At 40.5% G+C, this 19,195-nt stretch overlaps 1 protein-coding gene across 3 annotated transcripts in view; it reads left to right on the top strand.

Annotated features, from left to right (window-relative positions):
- DMD (dystrophin) overlaps positions 1 to 19,195 on the top strand; it is a 730,751-nt gene that overhangs the window by 343,751 nt on the left and 367,805 nt on the right. The window lies entirely within an intron of this gene.

Here is a 19,195-nt window from a genome sequence, read left to right as displayed (position 1 = left end):
ACCTCAATTTACACTGTGTCAAACAGTAGATTTAGCATCTTAGAGGGACACAATTTAATGTTCTTTAAATGTTCTTTGAGTTTGGGGACAAAAAGGAGGCTGAAAGGGCAAGTTCAGGGCTGCAGGGTGACTTGGGTAGCCCTAGCTACCCTTGACAAATCCACAGGTGCTTGGCATGATGGAAACATTTCCTCAGGGCAATTTTCCTAGCCTTTTGCTCCCCAATGCAATCTCCAATTTTCTTAAAACTGTTCCCTCGTAGGTCCCGATGAGTACCTTGTGTCCTTTCAGAAAATCTATCTTGTGTCCTTTCAGAAAATCTATCAAAACAATCTCCATAACTTTCTGAGCTGACCCTCCTGCATTACCTTCAACTGGCCCAGCAGATCACCCTTGGAGGTCACTGGTTTGATAGGGCCTTGCTTTCTGCAACATATTGGCAAAGTCAAACTCCGTCCTTGGTTATAATTCATTCCATAAAATCATCTTCATTCGCTTTGATCTTGTTTACTAGACTGATAGGAAGATCACTCTTCATGCAGCAATTTTTTTAGTATCCTCTTTTCTGAAGACACCCTAAGGAGGCAAAGCCCAGTGTGTAGCAGAGAGGACTTGTCTGCGTCCATCCACCAATCTTCTCATTAACCATTTTTAACACGTTTAAACATGCACTGTTTGAAATAAACCTGTACACACATGAACTGGAACCTTACTAGCAATGCTTTCTGGCTTACCCTCATAAATATCTTCAAATGTAATAATACTCACTTCCATAAGTGGCTGGGAGTGGGGCTTTAGTATGTTTTATAATAAACATAGAAGGCAATGCTGAATCATGATGAAAGAACGGAATTACTGGCATAGTTACTTGGTGCTATTATTGCTTGGATTCTTAACACATCTTTCCTTGGCATTTTGATATAAACAAAAGTTAATAGTAACACTTTGAAGTAGGGACATCTTCTAACAAACCCACACATGGAAATTTTTCATACAATTCCCTAGTAAATACTGGGGATAAAAGTGTTTTCAATATCATTCTTTGTAGCTGTGGAACCTTGAAGGCATTATTTAATCTTTCTGTGTCTCAGTATTCCTTCTGACACGCACACAAAGCAAAACCAAAGATAGTGATGATGTAAGTCTCAACAACATCCGTTTATTGTCAGAGGGGATAAGGTAAAATACTGGCAAGTGATTGGGACTAATGTTTGGGGTTATTACCAGCCTTCCTGTTATTCTTAGAGGACGCAGGATTTTGAGGCAGATACAGTCGCTGCGTGACCTTGAAGTGGTTGAGTCGCTCTGATCATCACGGTAGCCGTGTCGCTGTGATATGAAGTGAGATTGGCCATGTCGAGTTCTTCCAAGAGTGCCTGGGTCGTAATAAGAATAGCAGCAACAAAAATGGTTATGGTGGTGGCAGGAGTGTATCTAGCCGTGCCCTAGGTGTGGGACACTATGTGACTCCTCACTACAAGCACAGGGGCATTGCAAGGGAGCCCCAGAGGTGTTCCCAAGAGTTCTGAATGCGGAGCCACCTGCGTCTGCCTACTGCGAGGAACCACAATGTGCTTTCTAGCCCAGGGGCTGAGGATGGCAGCCGCAGACGTTTCGATCTCCACTCGAGTCTGTTTCTTCTGAAAATCTATCGAGTGAGGGAGTCATTTTCTCTCCTTTTTCCTTTTCATAATATGCAGGGAGTATGCTCCTGAGGGCACAGTGCAAATCTCGTTTGAAAATATTTTCTTTCAATGTTTTCATGAGGGAAGAAAGAAGGAAAAATGATTACTTCTCCTATTGGCAGTCCATTTAGGGATGTGATTGAGAACTCTGTTGGAGAATTGCTAGATCGTTAATACAAAGTTCCAAATTCACGACCTCTTGAGATCTCATAGAATTTAATTTTTGTTGTGATGGATACTTTGGCAATATGTGTATGATATATTGTTATTAGCAGCAGGATTAAAGCAAAGCAATTAGACATATGCTTTTCTACGTATGCTTGTACCATCTAGGTTGAAATTTACCTTTATATCTTCTAAGTTACATCCTTAGTTTGTTTTTCACATTAAACATAAATCAGGAAAGTAATAAAGGTTCAAATTAAGGCAGTGGTCAAGCACTCCTGAGCTGTGTCTTTAAATTTTCTTTTGGAGAAAGAAAATTTGTTTTCCAAAAGAAAACAAAGGTTTGTGACTCTGACATGTACATTTACATATGATGGCAATAAAAAGTTAGAAGGGAACTAAAATAAATTAATATTAAATCATTTAGGTGAATTATTTATTCAGATGTGAAGTTTGAGCAGTATCAGTAGCATGATTTTCATCCACTCTTTAAAATGAATAAGGATGTGGTTCTAACTACAAGTTTTAGCTATAAGCTCATGTAAGGAAATCATGTGATGCAGCAATGATGCTGGTGATGCTATGGGTTAGTCATTAGGCTGCTAACCACAAGGTTGTTGGCTCAAGTCCACCTCAGGAGCAAGATGAGTCTATCTATTCCTGTAAAGATTTACAGTTGGAAATTGGCTTGATGACCATGGGTTTGGGTTTCTGGGTTAAGATGAAACTAAAGAACCCTGTGGCACTTTAGGCAAAGTATTGGGTTGCTTATTGTAAGGTTAGCAGTTCAAGGCTACCAGTCACCTCATGGAAGCAAGATTAGGCAGTCTGCTTCTATAAAGATATATAACCTCAGAAATTCTATATGGTAATTCTACTTGCTCCTATGGGGTGGCTATGAGTCAGAACTTACATGATTGCAGTGAGTATTATCAAACTTAGCTCGACTATTAATTGACCATATTACCTCTCTCATGTTGAACTTCCTTCATTGGTAAAAATGACACAATTCGTGTAGTGACTTCTCTAGTCTAATTCTTTGATCCTGTAGCTGCTGCATATCCAGGAATATTCACATGTGACAAAATATAGTTTACAATCAAAGGAGTTGCTTCCTTCATTCATAATATTCCAACCATCAGATTTGACATGTTGGAACTATGTTTCCTTTTCCATAACTCTTAACTTTTAAGCACCTCCTCTCCAAACCCACAGATGCACTGTCTCCTCATATTAAATATGCAAAAGTCAGTTCAATCATTTTGTGGTATAGGTTCTTAATATAGAAACTTTCATGTTTCTAATTTTGAACATGACCTTATAGAATCACACATAAGAAGTGTTTTCAGCAGAGAGCTAATCAATCTGAGGTTTGGGTATGCACACGGTTGAGTCAGGTTAATTCCATTGTTTTCTTTGAGCATAATGTTAACCACTCTGTTATATGATTATTGTGAGGCTTTTTCAGAAATGAAACATAACAAAATCATGGTGAGAACACCAAAAAACTGTATCCCATTCCAGGAAAAGCAAGTCACGTATCCTGTCTTCAAAATTTTATATTTAGAAGAATATACTTGAGACCAAAGCAGTACTTATCTTCTGTGGAGGCAAGCTTGATTCTGTCAGCTTTATGATGTCATATCTCTAGAAAAATAATTGTACCACACATATTGCTGTGGCTATGGCTAAAATTGTGATAAAAGCCAAGCTGAAGTTCATCTTTGGCTCTAAGTCAAATTAAGGTTTAGAAGTAAAGAGATGGAATGGTGGATAGGCAAATATGAATGTGTGAAAAGCAGATTAAACATGGACAAGGTCATGTGATGAGAGTAATAGACTTATGCACTAGCAAACTGTCAATTTTACATCAGAGTATCTTAGATCAAGTTGCATGATCCATTTGTTTTGAATTTTCAAGAAAACTCCGTTAGTTTTTTTTAACTGTATTTAATGTTCCAGTCTAAATGGCAGAGTAGGTAAACCATGTAGATGTTAACATCCACTGGTGAGTAAGACCCACCACAAATTCCCTGTACAAAGAAATAGAGTACACAGAGATTTCTGAATTTATTTTGGGTCCCTCAAGAGAAATATAAGTGTATGATTCTTGGGTTACCCAACTGAAACTCCCTGTGGAAATGAAACCCTACATTAGCCCTCAGAGTGGACACAAAAATATAGATATTTCTAGCTGACCGGTGGACAGGATGTTCATGATGTAGGAAAACCTCCTTTCTTGCTGATACAAACATTTCATGTACAACACTGCATTTAAGCTTTGCAACATTTATGAATGTCATGATCTCATTTACAAGTCAGGAAGGTGAATCATTGAAACACTAAGTGACACAATCACAGGCATGCGGTGTCCCAGAGTACAAATCTGAGCTGGGGCTTCTGAATGGTCACTCCTTTACCCTTCCCCATCCCCCTTGCATTTCTGACAAAACACAAGTGGGTCTTAACACGTTCATATTTTAATGCTAATCCTGGTAAGGAAATATAAAGCACTTCACTTTTTTCATGCCGTCCCCACATTTTAATGATTCTCAAGAATGCTAACTTTGATCTTCCTTTTACAAACCAAGGGATTTGTGAGCCCAGTGCAGTGTACCACTTAAAATCACACCTGTAGTTTCAAATAGAAAATTATAAAGCATTATATTCCTCACTGCTTTTAAATGTCAGCAGCTGTACTAAAATCAACCAAAAGTGATTTTAATGAATTAGCTCTTACAGCATAACTGATGGTGATATTTGATCATGAGAATAAAAACCAAATTGGAAGAAAGTTACACTTTTTAAAAATTTTGAAGACACACACACACACGCACACTGAGTGTTATAGGCGTGGTCTTTATTCACCAAACACAGAACAAAATAAAGGAATGTTTGTGTTAGTCCAGGTAGACTAGAGAATCAAATTCTTAGACACTTATATGTGTGTAAGAAAGAGTTTTATATAAAAGAGCATTGTACATTAAGAAACCATCCCAGCCCAGTCCAGATCAAATCCATAAGTCTGATATTACCCCTTATGTCATTACCAGTCCATAAATTCCTCTTTAGACTCACACAGCCATGCAATGAAGCTGAATGCAGCAAGATCACAGGTCAGTGGGTGGAAAGTTTTATGGATCGAGCTGTGGTGGAAGCAGCTCAGTGCTGGCGTGAGTCTCCACATGGCTGCTCCAGCTCCATGGCTCTGGCTGCATCAGCATAGCTCCCTGTGACTTGTCAAAAGGAATGTGTAGCAGAGTGTGTGTCCCAGCTCCAGGGAGGAAGACAGGAGTTCCCAGAGTCCTCAGGAGAAAGCCAAGCCCACACAGCAGCCTCAATGGCTGTGACCTGATAGAAGAGCTAGACTGTCCTGTCCAGCAGGACATCAACAATGTGGACCTGAAAGAGGGACTGGGAATGAAGATGGGCAAGGGCACGGAGAGATGGAGGCAAGACAGGAATCTGATCAAGACTCGTTTTATTGAGTTGACAGCAGAGGTATAAATAGCCAGCGAGGGGCTGGCACCATTACGTCACATGTAAAATAGGGTACAGCTGAGGTAGCCAATAGTCGTGCATCTTTAAACAAGGAAGGGGTGGCGGGCAACTGATCAAACAGATAAGTATGCTAATGAAGCATTCCTGGTGAGCCTGGGGGGAGATGCCATCAGACATGTATTGACCAATGAGCATAGCAGCTGCTAGTGAAAGATCACCAATCCTAGCAAGGGTCAGGGCAGCCACCTTCTGGCGGGAAAGGAACAAAGGGCAGAAAAACCTCTGGGCAGTTTGTATGGCGAAAGTAAATTCATGGCTAAAATCCAGGGTGGGGATACACGCAGCTCCCTACACTAGACTCCACCCTGTTGCAAGTTGACAGATTATATAACTGCCACAATGTTCCAACTATGTCTCTACACTGATGAGTAAGCCCACCAATAGCAATGGAAACAGCAAATATATATAAAGACAAAAACACAAACTAGCAGCCATCAAGTGATTGCTGACTCATAGCGACCCCCTATAGGTTTCAGCGGCTGGAACTCTTTGCAATAGAAAGCTCAGTCTTTCTCCCTTTAATATAAAGAATGCATGTTAGTCACTTGGAAAAAGCCAATAATATGAAGGTATTTCAAAGTTAAAAATTATTCATAAATATTAAAGAACAATATGAATTATTTACACTTTTCAAAGATTTCTGAAGACTATTCATTTCCAAAGGACCTATTGAGCATATACTGTGTACCAGGAAGACATTATAATTGCTCTATCTGGCATAATGATTAAATGATCAAAATCCCCTTTATTGCTGATGTCAGCTTAAGAAAAGATTTACAGACAGGTTTTCTTTCCTTGCTTCCATAATAGACTTTCCTCCCTCCATTTATCCATGTTTCATATATATACAACCAAAAACCAAACTCCCTGCCATCAAGTTGATACTAACTCATAGCGACCCTATGGGACAGGATAGAATTTCCCAGGAAGTTTCTGAGACTGTAACTGTTTGCGAGAGTGGGAAGCCCCCTCTTCTTCCAGCAGAGTGGCTAGTGTTTTTGAATTGCTGACCCTTGAGATCACAAATCAGCACATAACCAATTACAGCACCAGGGACACACACACACACACACACACACACACACACACACACACACAAAGGGGAAAACCCAACCCCACCCAAAAAGAAGGAAAAAAATTCTGCTGGGCAGAGCTTTCATACTACACATTTTTCCCGCTATGTGAGTATCCAGCAACTTATTCAGTTAGTATGCCCAAGGGCATCACCTGCAAAGGTTAACTCTGATCACAGCATTCATTTTTATTTTTGTAAAAGCAGTTTCGTTTGAACCTCGTTTTTTTGTTTTGTTATTTTTAACATTTTATTAGGGGCTCATACAACTCTTATCATAATCCATACATACATCAATTGTGTAAAGCACATCAGAACATTCTTTGCCCTCATCATTTTCATAGCATTTGCTCTCCACTTAAGCCCTTTGCATCAGGTCCTCTTTTTTTCCCCTCCCTCCCCACTCCCCCTCCCTCATGAGCCCTTGATAATCCACAGATTGCTATTTTGTCATATCTTGCCCCATCCGGGGTCTCCCTTCACCCCTTCTCTGCTGTCCATGTCCCAGGGAGGAGGTCACATGCAGATCCTTGTAATCGGTTCCCCCTTTCCAACCCACTCACCCTCTACTTTCCCAGCCTCGCCCCTCACACCACTGGTCCTGAAGGTATCGTCCACCCTGGATTCCCTGTGCCTCCATCTCCCATATACACCAGTGTACAACCTCTGCCCTATCCAGTCCTGCAAAGTAGAATTCAGATCATGGTAGTTGGGGGGAGGAAGCATCCAGGATCTGGGGGAAAGCTGTGTTCTTCATCGGTACTACCTCGCACCCTGACTGACCCATCTCCTCTCCTAAACCCCTCTATGAGGGGATCTCTAGTGGCCGACACTTGGACCTTGGGTCTCCACTCTGCACTTCCCCCTTCAATCAATATGGTATATATATATATATATATATATATATATATATATATATATATATATATATATATATATATATATATGATGCCTGGTCCCTTTGGCACCTCGTGATCGCACAGGCCGGTGTGCTTCTTCCATGTGGGCTTTTTTGCTTCTGAGCTAGATGGCCGCTTGTTCACCTTCAAGCCTTTAAGACCCCAGACACTATCTCTTGTGATAGCCGGGCACCATCAGCTTTCTTCGCCACTTTTGCTTATGCACCCTCGTTTTTTGTGATGGCTGATTTAGGAGACAGTGTGTGGCTGTGAAATTTTGTTTGCTGCTTGGGAAAAATGCTGCAGAAACTGTTGTGAGGATGAACACAGCTTACATGGACAGTGCTATGGGAAACACTCAAGTGTATGAGTGGTTTTCTCATTTCAAAGAGGTGAAATGTCGATTGATGACAAAGCTCATTCGGGACATTCATCAACTTCCCGAATAGAAGAAAATGTCAATAAAATCCATACACTTGTGCTCAAAGACTGACGACAGATCATTGAAGAGATGGGGAAGTTGTCAGGACTGTCTTAGAGCTCAGTTCAGCGAATTTTAACGGAAGATTTGAGAAGGCGAAGGGTCGCTGCAAAATTTGTGCCTCGGGTTCTGACTGACCAGGAAAAAGAGCATCGAGTGGAATCATGCTGTGCTTTGAAAGAACAGCCCCCAAATGGCCCCAGTTTCTTTTCTCCAGGGTTATTACGTGATGAGACATGGTGCTAATCTTATGACCCCAAAAGCAAGCACCAAGCAAGACAGTGGAAGATGCCATTGTTAGTTCACTCCCCCAAAAGCTCATCAGTTGAAATCAAAGTTCAAGATGTGGCCCATTTGTGTGTGTGTTTTTTGTTTTTTAATGTGAGGAGATAGTGTATATGGAGTTCATTCTATCAGGTCAGACTGTTGATCAAGCTTTCTATTTAGAGGTGCTAAAAAGTTTGTGTAACAGTGTGTAACAAAAAAGGCCTGATTTGTGGCAGATGGGGGACCGGTTTGGACACCACACCAATGCACCTGTTCACACAGTCATCTTTAGTGCGCCAGTTTTTGACAAAACACAGCCCCACACACCTGACTCACCTGACCTCACTCTGTGTGACTTCTTTTTGTTTCTGTGAATGAAGAGGGACATGAAAGAGCAGCAATTTGATTATGTAGAAAAGGTGAAAAAATGAGGGCAGTGCTGTCAGCCATCCAAACAGATGAGTTTGAAAAATATTTCCAAGAATGGAATCTCAGATTTAACAAAGGTATTAAGTGCAATGGAGAGTACTTTGAAGGTGATAAAGTTCTTCTGTAAAAGCATGTAAGTACATAACTTTGGGGGGGAAAAAATCTGGGTTTCTTTTGGTATATCTATAACTATATCTATATCTATATCCTAATAGATGTATGTACACATATATTAGGATATATATCTGTATCTTATTATGACCGTGAATTTTTTAAAACAATAACATCAGAACTCTGACTTCTAAAGTTGTCATTAATTTCTGACTGAGAATCATAAGATTTGTGAAAATCATAGAATCACATTTAGTCAATACAAGTGTTTTGTGGCTTTTTTGGTAATAACTCATTTTTATTCTCTCAAAATTAGTGCTAAGATAGGTTTTATAGGTAGATCATCTGTGTAGAGATATGGCTTTGAACCTTAAAATGTGTTCATATTCTTCTCAGACTCGTCACTTTTTAAGGCTCCTCTATGAAATGCCCTGAAGTATATTGCCTCTTGAGGCTCACAGTCCAAGTAAATGGAATCATCTGCTCTTCACTTATATGTGGATCAATTTCCAACTGAAGGTGTGGGAAGGACATTCAACCACCTTTCCTCCAGGTTGTGCCATCTGCATGTTGCAGGTTATTAATAAGCCTGCCTCCAATCCTAATACCACATTCTCTTCATATAATCCAGCTGCTCTGAGTATTTGTTTTGCATAAAGATCGAATCAGCATGGTGAGAGGATGCAACCCTGACGCCAACATCTCCAGATTTTAAACGATTCTCTTGATCTTTTTGTACAGCTGCTTCTTGATCCATGTACAAATTCTACATGAGCTCCCGGTAGCTCCCACAAATACTATTATCTGGATAGTATTTGGGTTGATTTTGACTGTATTTGAAAACATATAGTCTAGAACTCTACTGTCCCACAGGATAGCCACATATGTCTACTGAACCTTTGAGGATTGCCAGTCCCAACTTATGATAAGCATAAGACACATACCAAACTTTGTAGTTATTATGAAAAAAGAATGTATAATGTTTCATTACTATTTTAATATTGATTACATGCTTACAAGATATTGTTATATATTTGATTAAGTAAAAATGTCATTGTCATTAGTTTTACTCTTTTATGACCATTGAGACTTGGGAATTTGGCTCTTTTTATGAACAAGCCTATTAGTTCACTATAGCATTTGATAGTGTCTGTCTTTTCTTCACTTTTTAAAACATTTAAAATTATATATGTATACACTGACCCAAAACCAAACTCACTGCTATCAACTCCAGTTCGGCTCGTAATGGCCATACATAGGGCTTGTGGGACTGTAAACCTTTATGGGAATTCACAGCCTCATCTTTCTCCCTCTGAGTGCCTAATGGGTTTGAAAAAAACAAGGAAACCAGACAGAGCCAATAGTGCTCATATATATATATATATATATCTCCAAAGTACCACACCCAACACCCCCGCCATCAAGTCCCTTCTGCCTCATAGCCACCCTGGAGGACAAAGTAGAACTTTGGGTTTCCAAGACTGTAAATCTTCACAGGAACAACAATGACCAAAAAAAAAGTCATATCTTTCTCCTGAGGAGAGGCTGATGGGCAGAATCAAATTGCTTTCATTCAGTTTCTATTGGACACCCCACCTGGTCTAGAATATAGTTCTCAAAACTTAGCATAAACAAGAAATCCCTGCAGAGTTTCTTAATACACCCTCAGAATGTCCAGAGGTATTGTGTGAGGCCTCTGATTCTATATGAGTATCATTCGCAAACTCCCAGAGCATTCTGTGAATCTGTGACCATACAAAAAACATTCGTTTCCAAACTATAGATCGTATTAATTTTAAATATAGGTGAATAGATTTTGCATCAAGCATTGTCTGTAGCCTGAATACATAATTTTGCTGTCCATATCATACGAAACTAAACAAACAATCCCACTGCTATTGAGTCCATTATGTCTCATAAGGGTCCGAGAGGACAGAGTGGAACTGCCCCTACAGGTTTCAGAGGCTGAAAATCAGCAGGAGAAGGAGCAGAAAGTCTCATGTTTCTCCAAATGGAGCTGGTGGGCTCCAACCATCGACCTTGACCATGACAGTGCTTCAGAAACTAAATGCAGAGGTTTTAGTATACAGATTTTTATCAGCTAGTGGATTTTTTTCAACCAACAGATACTATTACTTCTATCTTATGGGGTATCCATCAAGTTTTGGAATGTTAATAATGAATCCACATAATGAAAAAATTGGAGGCTGCTAGCACAAGATATTACCACAGTATGTAGGAAGAAGAACCCCTGATTCATTCTAAATTCGAGATGGCACCTATAAAAAGTTTTCAACTATAGCCGCTAATATGGCATGTCCACTGGCAGGAGCTTTTAAAAATAAATGGGAGGTAGAGAAAATACAAAGAACAAAGAGAAGAGACGAACGTATTTGTTTTAGGAAAGGTTAGATCCAGAAGGATTTGTTGATATTAGAAAGAGAATGACCCATGAAAAAAGGACAATTAAGTTCTAGGAAAACATCTTTTCAGTAAGGAAAAAACAATCATTTATATTTAACCTCATTCCTGTTGTTGAAAAAGAAGAAGAAGAAGAAGAAGAAGAAGAAGAGGAAGAAGAAGAAGAAGAAGAAGAAGAAGAAGAAGAAGAAGAAGAAGAAGAAGAAGAAGAAGAAGAAGAAGAAGAAGAAGAAGAAGAAGAAGAAGGAGAAGGAGAAGAAGAAGAAGACATGGAGCAAGGCCTTTTACGCTTTGAAGGCGGTGGATGTAAATCTAAGTGCCCAAGACAGTGCACTATTTAACACAGTGAGGTAAACATGCACTGTCAAGATAAAGGATGTTTTTCCTCAGTTGGTGTGGTTTGTTTTTCAATTATTTTGCAGCTAATTATGCTTTATTCAAGAGGAAGGACACCGAAATTGCCTAGGTGACCTTGAAAGTAGCATGACCTAGATGATCCGGGTACATTCTCCTCACCTCAGTATGGAGAAAATATATGCATCCCGCAAGGAAAGAAAGTAATCCCTGAGAGTCAGAAAACAAATAAGATGAGCCTAGGATCCCAAATTGCCTGCCTTCAAGGTGATCGCAACTCATAGTAACCCGATAAGACAGGGCAGCACTGCCTCTGTGAGCTTCTGAGACTGACTCTTGAGGAGTAGAAAGTGCCATCTTTCTCCAGAGAAGCAACTGGTGGTTTCGAAGAGCTGACCAACAAGTAGCTTACTATGCCACCACTGCTCTGCTCCCTAGGCTAGTCCGAGCTAACCCCCCTGATAGATTTTTACAGGCTAGAACAGGAAGAAGCCAAGAGGGTAAATATGGCCCTTTGCTATTCCATCTTGGTCAGTAGCCCAGACCAAAACTCAAACTCACTGCTGTCGACTTGATTCCAACTGATGGAAAGCCAAGAATTGAAAGCCACATCTTTCTATTGCAGTCCAACACTTAACCCACTATGCCACCTGGGCTCGCTGCTACACCACCAGAGGGGCCAAAATGGTTACTGAAATACTGTTTGTTTGTTGTTGCTGTTGTCTTGAGTTGGAGAGGCAAAGAACATCAAAGGGAAAGAGATAATTAGCTGAGTTGTATAAAACCTCCAGACTCCCTTGATGTGTGTGTGTGTGTGTGTGTGTGTGAGTGTGTAAAATGTGAGGTAGACCATGGGAATGAGGCCTTTAGAGGTAAGAGATATTTAGGAGTCAAAGAGTATGAAAGACATGGAGCATTTTTGCTTTTGTTGTTGTTTTTGCAGACGTTCTGTAAAGTGAATGAAAATCATTATGAAGCATTCATTCAGCTACTTGGTCACTTGATCTTTATGTTCTACTGAATTTCCCCTTTGTTTATTTGCAACAGAAACTGGTTTTGCTAATTCCGAATCTAACAGCTACAGCCATCTTTAACGATTGTTTTATCATTCTCTTTAAAAATGTAATGTTCCTATTAAATGTGTTTAAACAGCCTATTTATTTATTTATTCATGTATAGGTTTATTTCCGTGTCCTTGTATCTCTCATTCCTTTTCAAAAATTCACATAGAGTTAAGGACGTGTGATATTACCAGCATGCGCACATCTTCCTCACCTGCTCCCTTATCTTGCACTTGAAATCCATCCTCCTCCCCCCACCCCCTGCGGAATTCCTCTGCTTTGTTCTCTTATGTGTCCTTCAAACTCCTGTCTTTCCTTGGCTGCCTTTTGACCCTGCCCCACCCTTTGCTTAGCATTTGTTTACAACAGTTGTTTTCTCCCTTGTTTTTCTCACTGTCCTGCTGTGTGTGAAGCACTATTCCAACAGCTGCCCCAGTTCCCAGACTAAGTCATGCCCAGCAGTCAAAGAGCTGCTGTTCTCACATTTTCACCCAAAGCCCTGCCCCATTTCCTCCTTCCATGCACATTCCTCTCGAAATAACCCCCATTCGGACCATATGAAAAGCTGAATGTTAATGCCAACTCTATAGAGAGGATGGAAAAATAGCTTAGTAAATTCACAAATGCTATTTTTAAGGGCAAGTAATGTGGGGGATTAGACCAGCTATCCCGCATCAAGCTGGGTTCGAACTGAGGCGTGCGGATGAAAGGAAAAGAAAGAGCTATGTACAAAGCATGGGATCGGGAGGACTCCAGTCTCATGGACTGAAGTCTCCAGTATATTTGAAGCTTGGTATATATATAAATATATACACACACACACACACACACACTCTTCTTACACAAGGCAATTGGTTACAAAACAAACATCAAAGAACTTAAACATTCCTAAACTCTTATCTATGCAAATGTTACTTGACTAGTCACAGTTTCTTAACTTTAGAATAATAAAAGCACTAGGTTCAAGGACAATCACACGGATATTCAAGATTCAAGAGAGCCTCAAAGAGATCGTAAACAACTGAGCAAAGTCACAAACAATGGTCATTTTGCAACGCTTTTGTCTGCAGACACACAGAGTCGCATTAGTAAACACCTTGATCAGCAGGATGCTTCCTACAGTCAAGTACCACAAATTGAATTCTAAATTACAACCATTGTGGAGACCTTCAGATTTCTTTTGCAGAGCCCTGGTAGCCCAGTGGTTATAATACACCTGGCTACGCACCTAAAAGGCTGAAAGTTCGAACCCACTGGCGGTTCCAAGAGAGAAAGATGTGGCGGTCAGCTCCATAAATATTTATAGCCTTGGAAACTCAACAGGGCAGTTCTACTCAGTCCATAAAGATCAATAGGAATAGAAATCCAGGGTTTCAAAATAGAAGTATTTTTCTAAATTCCATAATATCCTTAAATTATCATTGATATAAATTCTCCTTTCATTGAATATATATGTGAATTTACAAAGGTAAATATATAAGTGGAAATATAATAAAGTAAAAATTCATCATATTACCAAGACAGGTCTTTGACATGGTTATACTTTATCTGGTTAATGTAATTGCATAATGGTGAGTCGAGAAGAATTGATTAGAGTGAACATTATGCATTACTGAAATTAATAGGAAACACTTCTCTTGCACTCAAAGAATATCATCGAGGAAAACTTGACAATATTTTTTTATATCATAACCAAGAAAGGAAGTATTCTAAGAAGTGTTGACTACAATCTTTTTTTTTACATTTTATTAGGGGCTCATACAACTCTTTTTTTTTTCTTTTGTGTTTTTTTTAATTTTAACAATTTATTAGGGACTCATACAATTCTTATCACAGTTCATACATATACATACATCAATTGTATAAAGCACATCTGTACAGTCTTTGCCCTAATCATTTTTTTCTCCTCTTTTCTTTTTTATATTTTATTAGGGACTCATACAACTCTTATCACCATCCATACATATACATACATCAATTGTATAAAGCACATCCATACATTCCCTGCCCCAATCATTCTCAAGGCATTTGCTCTCCACTTATGCCCCTTGCATCAGGTCCTCTTTTTTTTTCCCTCCCTCCCCTTTCCCCCCTCCCTCATGTGCCCTTGGTAATTTATACCTCGTTATTTTGTCATATCTTGCCCTATCCGGAGTCTCCCTTCCTCCCTTCTCTGCTGTCCCTCTCCCAGGGAAGAGGTCACATGTGGATCCTTGTAATCAGTTCCCCCTTTCCAACCCACTCACCCTCCACTCTCCCAGCATCGTCCCTCACACCCCTGGTCCTGAAGGTATCATCCACCCTGGATTCCCTGTACCTCCAGCCCTCATATGTATCAGTGTACAGCCTCTGTCCTATCCAGGCCTGCAAGGTAGAATTCGGATCATGGTAGTTGGGGGGAGGAAGCATCCAGGATCTGGGGGAAAGCTGTGTTCTTCATCGGTACTACCTCGCACCCTAATTAACCCATCTCCTCTCCTAAACGCCTCTATGAGGGGATCTCCATTGGCCGACACTTGGGCCTTGGGTCTCCACTCTGCACTTCCCCCTTCATTTAATATGGTATATATACATATACATATACACATATATACACATACATACACACACTTATATTGTTGTTGTTGTTTTTTTTTTTGCATGATGCCTTATACCTGGTCCCTTGGCACCTCATGATCACACTGGCCGGTGTGCTTCTTCCATGTGGGCTTTTTTGCTTCTGAGCTAGATGGCCGCTTGTTCACCTTCAAGCCTTTAAGACCCCAGACACTATCTCTTTTGATAGCCGGGCACCATCAGCTTTCTTCACCACATTTGCTTATGCACCCATTTGTCTTCAGCGATCTTATCATGGAGGTGTGCAGTCAAAGATATGATTTTTTGTTCTTTGATGCCTGGTAACTGATCCCTTTGGGACCACTCGATCACACAGGCTGGTGTGTTCTTCCATGTGGACTTTGTTGCTTCTGAGATAGATGGCCGCTTGTTTATCTTCAAGCCTTTCAGACCCCAGTCACTCTCTTTTGATAGCCGGGCACCATCAGCTTTCTTCACCACATTTACTTGTTCACCCACTTTGGCTCCAGACGTTGTGTCGGGAGAGTAAGCATCATAGAGTTCCAATTTAATAAAAGAAGGTATTCATGCATTGAGGGAGTGTTTGAGTAGAGGCCCAAGGTCCTTCCGCCACCTTAATACTTGACCTATAAATATAGACACATAGATCTATTTCCCCATCCTCCTATATATATTTGCATGTACATGTCTTTGTCTAGACCTCCATGAATGCCCTTTGACTCCTAGCTCTTTCCTCCATCTCCTTTGACTTTCCTCCTGCCCTACTACCATGCTTCGTCGCCACCTGGGCTAGAGTATACCTCTTCTCTAAGCAACCTTAGCCTTGATGCTCATACAACTCTTATCACAATCCATACATATACATACATCAATTGTATAAAGCACATCCAAACATTCTTTTCCCTAATCATTTTCAAAGCATTTGCTCTCCACTTAAGCCCTTTGCATCAGGTCCTCTTTTTTTTACCCCTCCCTCCCCGCTCCCCCCTCCCTCATGAGCCCTTGATAATTTCTAGATTGTTATTTTGTCATATCTTGCCCTATCCGGAGTCTCCCTTCCCCCTTTTCTCTGTCATCCATCTCCCAGGGAGGAGGTCACATGTGGATCCTTGTAATCAGTTCCCCCTTTCCAACCCACTCACCCTCCACTCTTCCAGCCTCGCCCCTCACACCCCTAGTCCTGAAGGTATCGTCCACCCTGGATTCCCTGTGCCTCCATCTCCCATATGCACCAGTGTACAACCTCTGCCCTATCCAGTCCTGCAAAGTAGAATTCAGATCATGGTAGTTGGGGGGAGGAAGCATCCAGGATCTGGGGGAAAGCTGTGTTCTTCATCGGTACTATATCGCACCCTGACTGACCCATCTCCTCTCCTAAACCCCTCTATGAGGGGATCTCCAGTGGCCCACAAATGGGCCTTGGGTCTCCACTCTGCACTTCCCTTTTCATTCACTATGTTAAGATTTTTTTGTTCTGATGATGCCTTATACTTATCCCTTTGACACCTCGTGATCGCACAGGCTGGTGTGGTTCTTCCATGTGGGCTTTGTTGCTTCTGAGCTAGATGACTGCTTGTTTACCTTCAAGCCTTTAAGACCCCAGATGCTATACCTTTTGATAGCCGGGCACCATCAGCTTTCTTCGCCACATTTGCTCATGCACCCGTTTGTCTTCGGCGATCGTATCATGGAGGTGTGCAGCCAATGATTACAATCTTATTTTAAAATTATTTATAATGTACACATCTTTTATAAAATTATTTTGCATCCACTCACTATTTTAAAATCCCCAGTGGTGAATTGCGCCCCAGAAGAAAGATGCAGCATCAAACCAGTTGTTCCAGAGGAGAAAACACTGTAAGGCCATTTGACTCACTCCTATAGTGTTGCTGTGAGTCAGAATCAAACTGATAGCAAAGGTTGTTTTATTTTTAAAAGCATATCTATTCAAACTGTCTCATTGTGGTTTAATTTTTCATTTTGCTAACGACTGACATAGCCACTCCAGATTTCTATCTTCTCACTTTTAACTATTTCCGTCCTTTTACTTTTGACCTATTTTGTGTCTTTATGTTTAATGTGGCTTTGTGTCAGCAGTATTTTGCTTTGGGGCTGCATTTGACAATATCTTTTTGTTTTTAATTGGGGCATTTAGGCCATTCACATTTAATGTTAACAAGTTGGTTATGTTTGACCCAGTTATCATGCCATATGTTTTCTCTTCATCCTGTTTATCTTTCTCCTGGTTGCTTATCCCTCCTTTTCTGCTTTTCTTTTAGAGTGAGGTGTTTTTTTTTTTTTAAATAAGTCATTTTATTGGGACCTCACAGCTCTTATAAGAATGCATGGATTATTTTATGATATTTTAGCTTATTAGCTATAGTGACTTATTTTTAAGCTATAGCTCTTATTTTAGTGGAAAGGGTGAATGGTATACATTTTTAACTCACTCCATATTCCTTACCTTCAAGTTGAGATAGATTTCACTTAGGGGATCTCCCTGACATTGACTCATTTCTGACTCACAGTGACACTGTAGAACGGTGGAGAGCTCTGCTTATGGATTTCTAAGATTGCAAACATTTATGGGATCAGGAAAGCTTCAATTTTATCCCATGACCTTGTGGGTAGCAGTCCACATCATAATCCATTATGCCATCAAGGCGCCACATATGGTATAAGTACTTAAAAAATATATTGCTTTTCTTTCTCCCTTTTAAACGGTGTGCTGTTCTTTGATCCTACAGAATCCTTTGATTCTTAAGATTTGTTAGATATTATAACTACCTAAGTTTTGAAGTAATTGGACTAATTATTCCCCACTACTGAGGCAAGAAAAGAACCCTGGTGGAGCTGTGGGATTAGTATTATGCTACTAATAGGAAGGTTGGCAGTTCAAATACACTAGCCTCTCTGAGGGAAAAAGCTGAGGCTGTTTTCCCCTGAAAACAGTCTTGGAAACCCTATTGCTCTGAATCAGAATCAAGTTGTTAGCAGTAGGTTCGATTTTTGTAGTTACTGAATCAAGAAGGAGCCCAAGTTAACTGTTCTGCCACTAACCAAAAAGTCAGTATTGTGAACCCACCAGCCCTTTTGCAGTAGAAGGTGTGGCAGTATGCTTTCATAAAGATTTACTGTGTTACAAACCCCACAGTGCAACTCGACTATCTCCTACAGCGTGAGTGTAAGTGAGAAAGAATCAACTCAATGGCAGTGGGTGTTGTTTGGTTACTGAACAAGATATTTCTCTGTGCTCAATCCTCTGCCTGTAAATCACGATGTTTCCATTTCACCAGTAGGAACAGGTGCTTCTGGTGGCCTTATTAGGGTACTTCACACTGTTACATCTAATCCCCTTAAATAATTCTGTTCTAGACTCCAGTAATGTCCTCATACACCGTGGTAATCAGTACTCAGCACAACCCTTGTGGGAGAATCTCTACGGCTCTCCAGGATTCCCTCTGTGTGAAGCTCTCTTCTCTCTGGCTTTCGAACTTGGGAAATTTCATTGTCTCAGCCTTCCCAGATTTTCCATTTCATCCTCTCAATGAAAGGAGTCTGCCAAAATCGTCTTGGGTTCTTCTTCCTTGTTCTATGACCTAGAAATTCTCAAAGGGAATTAAACCCAAATCGAACTCACTGCCATTGGGTCAAATCCAACTCGTAGTGACTCTTTAGGATTCTGACACAGTGCACCTTTACAGGAGCAGGCAGCCTCAGCTTTATTCCAAGGTGACCTTGAGGTTAGCAGCCTAGCCCACAGTGCCACCAGGGCTACTAGGAATTCTAGGACTTGATCCATTAATGTTATATCGCTCAGGGATCATTGTCTTTCCTTGCCTGGTATTCATTGTCTCCTAACTCATCATAACATAATTTTTTGTCATTTTCTTATTTCAAGTCAGAAGTCAAATTTGGTTCATTACTCCACCTTCATCAGTAGCAGGGCTCCTAGCACACCTTGTGGAACACTGTGTGTTTTCTGATCTGGAGATCATGTGCAAATGATGTCGGAGGAAAGCAGTCACTAGGCCATGATACGCAATACACAGAGACGTTGCTAGTCACGACTAGTCTCACACAAACAGCCGTAGGTCTTAGGATGGGCACTT

The sequence above is a fragment of the Tenrec ecaudatus genome, chromosome X (genome assembly GCF_050624435.1).
Source record: "Tenrec ecaudatus isolate mTenEca1 chromosome X, mTenEca1.hap1, whole genome shotgun sequence".
Taxonomy (NCBI): domain Eukaryota; kingdom Metazoa; phylum Chordata; class Mammalia; order Afrosoricida; family Tenrecidae; genus Tenrec; species Tenrec ecaudatus.
Note: the sequence above shows the minus strand (reverse complement) of the source record. Positions and strands in the feature narration are given on the sequence as shown.